Here is a 12,769-nt window from a genome sequence, read left to right as displayed (position 1 = left end):
CCTGGGACATGATAAGTACTCAAAATTATTTGTTTTTGCTTTCCTTTTGCTTTTGTTTTCAAAACAATATGTTCTGGTGAAGTAAATATTAAGGGCATCTAGATGTCAGAAGATTTTATTGTAGATATTACACAAATAAAGATATTTGTGTAATGCTATGTGAACATTAAGTGTTGAGTGGTCTTCCCAGGTGAAGAGTCAGGTGTTTAATCTTTCCCTGATTTTTAAATAAATTAATTAACAAGTAGTATACCTAGTCATAAAATAGTCTTTGAGATTGAAAGAACAAAGATCTTATTCATGATTTTATAATGCTTATTGTGTATATATTTTGATTAATATAAATTTAATAAAAACACACTTTTGAATTAACTCATTAAATATGACCACCATTGCCTCTGTTATACTTGTCTTTGGTTCAAAGAATTTTCAAGGATGCACATAAAAATGAGAGATGTTAGATGTGAGTTCATTTAGGACAAAGAAGAACCTCACCCTAGAAAACACTAGAAGAATCTGTATATGGGCGGTAGTAGATAATGATGACAAGGATATTAGCATCTAGGTATTTGCTCTCATGTGATTTCAAACTAAGAGGACAATATAAATTAAATATTGAAAAAAAATGTTTTTGGTTATCACAAAAGCTGGTTCTGTGTCTATTTTGTTGGAAGCCACTTTTTAAAAATAATGACATTTAAATAAGAGAAGATGAATTATGAATGGATATATCTGAGAAAATCAAAACCCTAACTGAAAATAATATAAACTCATTATTAAAAATTATAACTAAAACCATAATAAGCTTTTGAACAACAAGAATACGAATGTGTGAGATAGAGAAAAGCAGTCTTGTGGCCTTGGAACATAATTTGCATTCAATAACGATTTTTAATATATGCCCAACACCTAAAAGAGTGCATGGAATAAACTGGGTATTAACTAGATATTAGTTGAGTGCAAGGATGAGTATAATATATTAAAGAGGAACTTTTATATGACTAGCACTTTTGAGAAACCAGAGCTTCGTTTTCCGTCTGATCTTCTCTACAAGATCTGTTTTGAAAGCCTGAGACCAATGTGTATATAAAACACTTTTCAGTCCTCACACTTAATGATGTTAACATTCAATGTCAAAGTCTAAATATTTCTTTTAATTATTATTTGTAATCTAAGTCCTTTTAAAAAAATAAGGTAGTGAAAAGAATTCTTCTTTAGATTCCTATAAATATTAAAGGAATTTTCCCACTTTTAGGTGGTAAATTATATAACCCTCATTTTGTTATCCTTACCCTTAGTCTGTGCTGCTTATTTAAAGAACTGAAGAGACACAAGGTGGTAGAATTAGCTACATCTGGGATCCAATAGGCACTTAACCTTTTTCTAGCTGAGTATTGTGGAATAAAGTACTTATACCCTAACCACCTCATTGGGTTCCTATGAAAAATAATTTGCGTCTGACTCAGGGTAGCTCCTCCAAAAACTATCAGCTATTACTGGCAATGGTAATTCAAAGATAAGCATTTCTGCACAAGCCTTTATAGGATGATTGTCAACTATAGAAATATTTATTATCACAAGCATGAAAACCTTGGATGTATAAGACACATATAAGAAAAGCTTGGATGGGGGTGCCTGGGTGGCTCAGTTGTTAAGCGTCTGCCTTTGGCTCAGGTCATGATCCCAGGGTCCTGGGATTGAGCCCTGCATAGGGCTCCCTGCTCAGCGGGAAGCCTGCTTCTCCCTCTCCCTCTCCCCCCTGCTTGTGTTCCCTCTCTCGCTGTGTATCTCTCTGTCAAATAAATAAATAAAATATTTTTTAAAAAAAGAAAACCTTGGATGTATAAAACAGCCCCTGGTTACCTGAGAAATGAAAGCAGTAGATTACCCCCAGAGTGCTTGTGGATGCTCTATTTTTTAATAGGAGACAATACACTTTTGTCAGCATGAGATGACCATGAGTAATTAAAGACAGAGAATGCAAAACTTTCTAATGTTCTGTAATGAATTACCACAAACTAAGCACCTTAAAACATCACACACATCATTTTTTAGTTTCTGTGGGCTAGGCATCTGGCCCATTACACATTATAAGTGGGTCCTCTGCTCAAGGCCTCACAAAGTTTAAATCAAGGCGCCAGGTGACTATGCCTTCATCTAGAGGCTCAACTAAGGAAGGACCTACTTCCAAGATCCCTCATGTTGTTGCAGAATTAATTTCCTTGTGCCTGAAGGGCTAAGGTCCTATTGTCTTGTTAGTTATTGACTAAGGACTGCCCTTCCTAAAGGCCACTCCACTCACCCTGTCACACTTGACGCATCTGACTTCAGGAAGACCCAGTATCTTCTAAGGGCTACCTGATTAGGTCAGTCCCACCTGGATAATCTTCCTTTTGACTAACACAAAATCAACAAATTAGTAACCTAATCATGAGAGTGATATCCCATCATATTCTCAGTGCTGCTCACACTCAAGGGGACAGAATGTTATGGAGAGTGTATGCCACAGGCAGCAATCTTGGGAACAATCCTAGAATTCTGCCTACCATAGGAAGGGAAGAGATGAGGAGAGCTTTCATGGAAATATGAAATTCTAGGCATGGAATAAAACTCCCTTTGTATCTTTGCACATGTATTGAAAATACAGACATACAGAGAAGATATGATAGAAAATATATCATATTAGAAAAAAAGAATATGTATACTTTATTGATTAGTTTAAAAGAGTAAAACACTATATCATGTCAAAAGAATATCTTCTTTTTTTCTTTTTAACATATAATGTATTATTTGTTTCAGAGGTACAGGTCTGTGATTCAACAGTCTTACACAATTCACAGCGCTCACCATAGCACATACCCTCCCCAATGTCTATCACCCTCTACCCCATCCCTCCCACCCCCCCACCACTCCAACAACCCTCAGTTTGTTTCCTGAGATTAAGAATTCCTCATATCAGTGAGATCATATGATACATGTCTTTCTCTAATTGACTTATTTTGCTCAGCATAATACCCTCCAGTTCCATCCATGTTGTTGCAAATGGCAAGATCTCATTCCTTTTGATGGTTGCATAATATTCCATTGTATATATATATACCACATCCTCTTTATCCATTCATCTGTTGATGGACATCTTGGCTCTTTCTATAGTTTGGCTATTGTGGACATTGTTGCTATAAACATCAGGGTGCACATACCCCTTCGGATCCCTACATTTGTATCTTTAGGGTAAATACCCAGTAGTGCAATTGCTGGGTCATATGGTAGCTCTGTTTTCAACTTTTTGAGGAACCTCCATACAGCCACTCTGGAAAACGGTATTATTATTTCTTAATAGACAGTCAAATCCCTTTGGTGAAGAAGCTTATTTAGATATCATTATTCACTTATAAAGACAAATAAGCAGAAACAATAACAAATAAAAACAAAAATAAGGCAAAACTATTTCTGTTTCACAGTACAGATAATAATTAATATTTTCAAATGACTAGAAATAAGAAATGAAAAGATGCTTTGTTATATAACTTAGAACTCTTTTGGATGCTTGAAAATACCAAAATACATGAAAGTACCAAAACCTAAAATAACTATCAAAAAGGGTATGTATTATTAATCTTCATATGATTGGAACATTTCAGTGGTGGCCCTGAATTCAGTCAAACATATTTCAATGTCTCAAAAATCTTTAAGGTATGTGTGTATGTGTGTGTGTGTGTGTGTGCACATGTATGTGAGTGTGCATACGTGTTGAAAGAGAAATATGTGGATTCCCTCTTGGCTTTATTCTGTCAGTAACTTAATATTCCTATTTGGTGGAAAAAGTGAATATTAAAGACCTGCATTCAAACAAAAAAATAACTTTATTGGAAAAAAAGTACTTTTTCTTTGAATGTTATTAATACAACTCAGAAAAAGATTCCAAACAATCTGTACTACTGGAGTACTGGTCACTTTAGTGGGGCAGGAGGAATTTGGGTACGATGATTGATTAGGATGGGCCATGTGTCCAGCCCTGTGGTAGAAGGGCAAGAGGACATGGAGTATAGGATGCACTGAATGTGACAGACTGCTTACCATGTAGACTGGAGCAGGGCAGTCACCTAAAGGAAACAGGAGTAGTAGAGAGGCCTGCCACATGTAGGGCACACACATATACAGGATTTAGACAACTTAGAAGATGAGTAGAAGACATATTGAAGAAATAAATGAGTAAATTATGAGGTTTGAATGAGATAATTAAGTGTAAATCAGGTTAAATAGACATGAGATGAAAATATACACTTAAGGCCTTCCAGTATGTTATTTCTTATTGGTTTACTCTTAGTTTATCTTTGTCCAGATACAAAATCCATTTTAATATTTTTCCAAAGTGTCCTGCTTTCCCATTTATCTTAACAGTTAGGTGCTGGATGAAATGAATGGATGAACACATTAAACAAAACTAAACTTTGCTGCTGACATCCTATGTTTCTATTCTAATTTATTCTTTCCAAAATAAGTTTTTTTCATTTTCTGATCTCTGCTTTTAAAATTGGGCTGTTTTTTTCAGGGGAAGATGGCAGAGTAGGAGGACCTTGAGCTCTCCCCATCCAAAATTTACAACTAGATACCATCCACATCCAAGTCAATAAACCAGAGAGCGATCTGAAGACTGGCAGGACAAACTCCACAATTAAATATAGAGAAGAAGCTGCATCTGAAAGGATAGGGAGGTCAGAAAGGGGAGGGAAACTGCCTGCAGGAAGGAAGGAGCTGTGCATGTGCAAAGGGCAGAGAAATGAGCCCTCATACCATGGAGCTCATATGGGGAAGACTAATCCTCCTACTATCTGGTTTTAAAAACCAGAGGGGCTGAATTCTGTGAGTTTGTGAAACCAGTGGGACTTGGAGCTCTAAAAGTCAGCTGACTCAGCACTGGGTGAGCCTGGAGGGTGAGTCATAGCTGGGTTACTGCCCTTAAAGAGATAGCAGCCTGTGCTGACAGGCAACATAAAAATGCAGTCAACACAAACAAGAGAAGGATCTGTTCATACAGATTTCGAGCGTGTTGGGGGACTTTTCCAAAAATGAGGGAGCTGACAGATGACATTTTCTTCCCCCAACTGCCAGCATAAACACAGAGCCACCTGTTGGAGATAATGCTGCACAGACACCTGCTACCTAACATGATGGCAGTGTGCTATGCCCTTAAATTCTCCTGAGGACTTGCCAACTCCAAACCTACTAACTTTGGCCTTGGGCTCAGGGCAAATTTTGTTAAAACCACATGTGCACCTCCAGCCACCATTGCATGTCACGATTAGCTGTGCACCCTTAAGCTCTTCACAAGCTATGCCCTCAGGTGCCCTGGTGCTCCATGCCTACCGTGCACTCCCCACCAAGGCTAGCACCATGCCTAGCTTTGCACCCCCAGCACACACAGTGCATAGCTCCCAGCCACGGGGATCTGGTATCAAGGGATCTGACATAGGACTAGTGGCCCAACACAAATTTTACTAACACTGCTGCTCTGTCTCCAAGTTCCCTGGAAGACATGCCCCTCAAAGCTGGCCTGCCTGGTTTCCACTAACAACAAAGAGAGCAAGCACAGTCCACAACAGGCAGAGTCAGTGCAGACAACTGCACTGAAAGGAAAAGTGACTCAGACACAAGAGCAGGGCATAAACAACACACATTGGATACTCTCCTGAAGTGCCAGGTTCTGGTGAACAGGGAACACTGCACTCCAGGGCACTCCAGGGCCTCTTTTTCATAAAGTCACTACTTTCAAGAGTAGGAGACACAGGCAACTTTCTTAACACACATAAATAGACATAGAGAGGCAAGAAAATGAGAAAATGGAGAAACTTATCCCAGATGAAAGAACAGGACAAAACTATGGCCAGAGATCTAAGTGAAACAGATATAAGTAACATGCCTGATAGAGAATTTAAAGCAATGATCATAAAGATACTCACTGGATATGAAAAAAAAGAGTGGAAGACATGAATGAGACCCTTAACACAGAGATAAAGAATAACACAGCAGAGATAAACCTCTCAATAAATGAAATAAGAAGCACATCTAATGGAATGAACAGCAGGAGGGAAGAAGCTGAGGAATGAATTAGTGATCTGGAAGATAGAGTAATGGAAAGTAATCAAGCTGAACAAAAGACAGAAAAAAATTATGCAAAATAAGAACAGACTTAAGGAACTCAGTGATTCCATCAAATGTAATATCATTTGTACTATGAAGTCCCAGAAGAGGAGGAAAAACAGGCAGAAAATTTATTTGAAGAAATAATACCTGAAAATTTCCCTAATCTGAGGAATGAAACAGATATCCAGATCCAGGAGGCCCAGAGAACTCACATCAAAATCAACAAAAGCATGGGGCTCCTGGGTGGCTCAGTTGGTTGAGTGACTGCCTTTGGCTCAGGTCATGATCCTGGAGTCCTGGGATTGAGTCCTGCATTGGGCTCCCTGCTCAGCATGGAGTCTGCTCCTCCCTCTGACCCTCCCCCCTTTCATGTGCTCTCTCTCTCTCAAATAAATAAATAAAATCTTTAAAAAAAAATCAACAAAAGCAGACCTACACCAAGACATATTGTAATTAAATTGGCAAAATATAGTGATAAGGAAAAAATTTTTCAAAGCAGCAAGACAAAAGAAGTCAGTAATTTACAAGGGAAAGCCCATGAGGCTAGCAGGAGATTTTTCAACAGAAACTTTGCAAGTGGCATGATATATTCAAAGTGCTAACTAGGAAAAGTCCGCAGCCAAGAATACTCTATTCAGCAAGGCCATCATTCAGAATAGAAAGAGACATAAAGAGTTTCCCAGACAAACAAAAACTAAAGGAGTTCATGACTACTAACTCAGCACTGTGATAAATATTAAAAGGGACTGTTTGAGTGGAGAGACCAAAAGGGACAATCTAAAAGTAGGAAACAGAAAAGCAGTAAAAATGAATATTTCTGTAAAAAATCAGTCAAGGAACCCACAAAAAAGGATATAAAATATAATAACATTTACCTGAAATGTGGGGAGGAGAGAATGGGTTAAAACATAAATGACCATTAACTTAATATAGAATGCCAAATGCAGAAGAGGTTACATACAAACATAATGGCGGTAACCATTTATCAAAACCAGTAATAAATATGCAAAGAATAAAGAGAAATGAATCCAAATATATTACTAAAGAAAATAAACAAATCATGAAACAAAGACAAGAAAGGATCAAAGAAAAATCTTGAAAAACAACCACAAAACAAGCAATAAAATGGCAATAAGTATGCATCTATCAATAATTACTTTGAATGTAAATGGACTAAGTACTCCAATAAAAAGACATAAGGTGATAGAATAGATTAAAAAAAAAAAAAGGACCCAACTATATGCTGCCTACAAGTGATTCATTTTAGACCTAAAGATACCTGAAGATTGAAAATGAGGGGATGGAGAAACATCTATCATGCAAACGGATGTCAAAAGGAAGCTGGAGTAGCAATACTTATATTAGACAAAATAGACTTTAAAACAAAGACTGTAACAAGAGACAAAGAAAGACACTATATAGTAATAAAGGATACAATGCAACAAGAAGATGTCACAGCTGTAAATATTTATGTGCCCAACATAGGAACACACAAATACATAAAGCAATTAATAACAAACATAAAGGAACCAATTGATATAATACAAAAACAATAGGGGACTTTAATACTCTACTTACCCCAATGGACAGATCATCTAAACAGGAAATCAACAAGGAAAAAATGACTTTGAATGACACAGTGGAACAGATGGATTTAACAGATATGCTCAGAGCATTCCATCCTAAGACAGCAGAATATATAATTTTTCAATTGCTCACTGAACATTCTCAAAAACAGATCACATAGTAGCTCACAAAATAAACCTCAACAAATTCAAGAAGATCAAAGTAATATCATGCATCTTTTCTGACAGCAATGTTATGAAACTAGAAGTCAACCACAAGAAAAAAATCTGGGAGTACCACAAATACATGGTTGTTAAATAACATGCTACTAAACAATGAATGGGACAACCAGGAAATAAAAGAAGAAATAAAAAAGTACATGGTAACAAATGAAAATGAAAACACAGTGGTCCAAAACTTTTGGGATGCAGCAAAAGTGGTTCTAAGAATGAAGTTTATAGCAATCCATGCCTACCTTAAGAAGGAAGATAATAAACAACCCAACCTTACACCTACAGGAGCTACAAAAATAACAACAAACAAAATCTAAAACCGTCAGAAAGAAGGAAATAATAGAGATTAGAGAAGAAATAAATAGTATAGAAACTAAAAAAACAAAAAAACAAAAAACAACCAATAGAACAAACCAATGAAACCAGGAGGTGAATAAAAAAAAAAAAAAGATAAACCACTAGCCAGACTCATCAAGAAAAAAAAAAAAAAAAAGACTGAAATAAAATCACAAATGAGAGAGAAATAACAACCAACATGACAGAAATACAATTATAATAGATGTCTGCTTTTACTTTTTGGGGCACAGCTCATGGGCTTGCAAATTTTACAGGCCCTCTTTCTTCCCAGGATGCATAGGATAAAGGTATAGGATTAGTTTCACAATATATGAGTCCATTGACCTTTCCATGGATCTTTACTGGGAAATAGTTTTTTTCATTTTGAGATTTCCTTATTATCTCCATTGTCCTTTATATAATTTCACTAATTTATTCAAGTCAATACATGCATCAATTGCAGACAATCTCAATCCCCAATGTGTCTGGGTCCCAGTGAGTCCAGTGATACACCTGGCCACAGGTGAGACTGTTCTCACACTTTCTGTTCTAAGCATGGGAATGGACCATTGCCCTTACACTTAAAAGATTCTTGGGAAGCAGGTGGGGGTTGTTGCTCAGCACCACATATTACCTATTCAGGAATGCTTAGGATATGCATACTCTCCTTTTCATATGATGATCTATGTTCATCCTTTAAAACAACCAGATTTCTGCTACTTTCTGCATTCTTCCCTTTCTCCTCTGTGCTGCCATTTATCTGTTTTATTTTTTTAATTTTACTTTAATTTCAGTATAGTTAACATACAGTGTTCTATTAATTTCAGGTGTACAATACAATAATTCAACAATTCCATACATCACTTGGTGCTCATCAGCACAAGTGCATTCCTTAATTTCCATCACCTATTTCACCCATCCCCCACCCACCTCCCCTCTGGTAACCATTAGTTTGTTCTCTATAGTTAAGAGCTGTTCCTTAACTTGTCTCTCTCTCTCTATTTCTTTGCTCATTTGGTTCTTAAATTCCACATATGAGTGAAATCATATTTGCCTTCCTCTGACTTAATTTCGCTTAGCATTAGACTCTCTAGCTCCATCCATGCCATTGCAAATGTCAAGATTTCTTCTTTTTTATGGCTAAATAGTATTACATTGTGTATATATACCTCAATGGAATATTATATACCACTTTATCTATTCATATATCAGTGGACACTTGGCTTACTTCCATAATTTTGTTATTGTAAATAATGCTCCTATAAACATAGGGGTTGTATGTATCCCTTTGAATTAGTATTTTTGTATTTTTTGGATAAACACCCGGTAGTGCAGTTGCTGGATCATAGGGTGATTCTATTTTTAACTTTCTGAGGAAATTCCATACTGTTTTCTACAGTGGTTGCATCAGTTTTCATTCCTACCAGCAGTGCACGAGGGTTCTTTTTTTCCACATTCTTGCCAACGTTTGTAGTTTCTTGTGTTTTTGATTTTAGCTATTCTGACAGGTATGAGGTGATATCTCACTGTATTTTGATTTAATCTGATGATAAGTGATGTTGAGCATCTTTTTATGTGCCTGTTGGCTATCTGTATGTCCTCATTGAAGAAATGCCTGTTCATGCCTTGTGCCCATTTTTAATTGGATTATGTGTTGAGTTGTACCAGTTCTTTATGTAATTTGGATACCAACCCTTTATCAGATACATCATTTGCAACAATCCTCCTATTTAGTAGGTTGCCTTTTAGTTATGTTGTTTCCTTTACTGTGCAGAAGCTTTTTATTTTGATGTAGTCCCAATAGTTTATCTTAATTAATCATTATCATGATACTTACCACTTTGTAATGTAATCAGCTGTCAACTTGTATGTCTTCTTACTGGGCTACAAAACATTTAAAAGAAGGGGCCATATTCTTATTAATTTTGGATCCTTGATCTCAACAATTCTGTGCTGCTGGGAAGAATGTACCTGGATGTTGCTTCTGTGCCCTAAACTTTCAGGTACCCTAGTTGAGTCTCAGTGCTCTGCACTGTCATCTGATCTCAGCCTTGGGGCTTGCAAGGATTTGCAGGATATAACTTCTTAAATAAAGTAGGTAAACATTTGAATTACAATTTGCAATATGAACAGAAAATCCATCAAAACTTCAAAAATTTACTGTATAACTGGAACATTTTACTTTTTTATTGAAACTTCATCTTAAATAATCAATTAGTTTGTATTGTAGCACTCTTTAAATTGATTCTTTTTGGAATTTGAGGTAAATATTAGGCACCGAATAAATGATATTAAATAAATTTTAAATACTGAATAAACATTAACTGATTAAATAAATCTTAACAAATCTATAATAAAAAAGTCTTTGATACTGAAAGCCTTGCAAAAAAAGATCACAATCTTAACTATTTAAATTGTCTAATGTTTTCTTTAGTTTGTCATAAACAATAATACCCACATAGATCTTATTACCAACACAGTAATAGATCTATTATCTATAACTCCCTTTAAAGAGGTGTAGATATTTTAAACCTATTGCACAAATGACAATCTTTATCTGACATAAAAATAAAAGCCATTTATGTGGAAGCCTGCATTATTACCCAGGCTGTGCTGAAGAGGAAGCAGGTACTAAGAGCAGAGACTTCAAATTACCATTCCTGTTTTCAGTGAAAACAATCATACTTATTTCACTAAGAGGAGAAACTGCATGAGAATTTCTTTTTTTTTTTTTTTAAAGATTTTATTTATTTGACAGAAAGAGCACAAGCAGAGGGAGCATCACGCAGAGGCAGAGGGAGAAGCAGGCTTCCCACTGAGCAGGGAGCCCGATGCGGGACTCGATCCCAGGACCCCGGGATCATGACCTGAGCTGAAGGCAGACGCTTTACCGACTGAGCCACCCAGGCGTCCCACTGCATGAGAATTTCAATGGTTATCATGAAATGTAAAAGAGGAAAATGTAGGGAGCTCAAGGTAGAAAGCAATTCAGTGGTCAGGGATGTTTTCAAGAAGGCTGTGGAACTAGGAATAATAGCGTTGTTTTAGCATTTAGTTTTTAAATGATTTAAACCTACAGGAATGTGGAAAAACAGTACAGGGCAATCCTTTTAGCTTTCACACAAACAAACCAAGAACTTAACATTGATATAACACTATCAACCAAACTACAGACTTTATTTGGATTTCACCATTCTTTCTACCAATGTTCTTTTCTGTTACAGGGTCCCACATTGCCTGTAGTTTTCCTGTCTCCTTAGTGTCCTCCATTCTGGGACAGGTACTCAGTCTTCCCCTGTCTATTAATTTTCTATTGTTGCTGTTAGAAATTACAACAAACTTAACACCTTCAAACAATACAAATTTGTTATCTCACCCTTCTGCAGATTAGTTGTTTCCACTGATTCTTCTGCTCTAAATTTCACAAGGCAGAAATCAAGGTGTTAGTTTGGCTCACCTTTTACTGGGAGGCTCTGGGAAGAATGAACATCAATGTCATTCAGGTTATTGTCAAAATCCAGTTCCTTGTGGATTGTAGGACTGAAGCCCCTGTTTGCTGGCTGTTTGCCAGGGGTCATCCTCAGTTCCAAGAGTACCCTTTCTGGTCCTTGCACATGGTCTTGCAGCTCAGGGCCAGCAACAGTGCATCAAGTCCTTCTTGCACAAGAAGTTTCTGACGTCCCCTCCTGTGCTTGCATATCTCTAACAACTGGAGAAAGTTTTGTCTTTGAAGGGTTCACACAATTAGATTGGGCCTATCCATATAATCTAGGGTAATCATCCCATTTTGAAGTAGGCAACCTCATAATCTTACACCTGCAAAGTCCCTTTACCCATGCAATTTAACATATTCATAGGCTCCAGGGCTTAGGACATGGTCACTGGATGAGTGGGAGGGGGGAGGAGTCTGTGCACTGTGCTGTCATTCATGATTTTCACCCTTTTGAATAGTACTGGTCAATTATTTTGCAGAATATTCATCAATTTGGGGTTGTATGATATTTTCTCTTGATTAAATTGAAGTTCAGCATTATTAAGAAGCATACTGCAAAAAAGATGAGGTACATTATCAGCACATTTATCAGGGGTACTTGCTATCTGTAATTCACATTACTGGTTATGTTACCTATGGTTATTTGGATAAGGTGGTGTCTGCTAAGGTGGGTTTCTCAAGTATAAAATAACTATTTTCCCTTTGTAATTAATAAGTTTTGTGGGGAAAATACTTTGAAACTCTAAATATCTTGTTTTTCATCAAGATGGTGATCTTTATTTCCCTCATCCCTTCCATATTTATTAATTAGAATTCTTCTGAAAAAGAAATGTCCCCTCCCTCCCTTCCTTCCTTCCTTCCTTCCTTCCTTCCTTCCTTCCTCCTTCCTTCCTTCCTTCCTCTTTCTTTCTTTTTCTTTTTCTTTCTTTCTTTCTTTTTCTTTTTCTTTCTTTCTTTCTTTCTTTCTTTCTTTCTTTCTTTCTTTCTTTCTTTCTTT

The sequence above is a fragment of the Phoca vitulina genome, unplaced genomic scaffold (genome assembly GCF_004348235.1).
Source record: "Phoca vitulina isolate PV1807 unplaced genomic scaffold, GSC_HSeal_1.0 scaffold25, whole genome shotgun sequence".
Taxonomy (NCBI): Eukaryota; Metazoa; Chordata; class Mammalia; order Carnivora; family Phocidae; genus Phoca; species Phoca vitulina.
Note: the sequence above shows the minus strand (reverse complement) of the source record.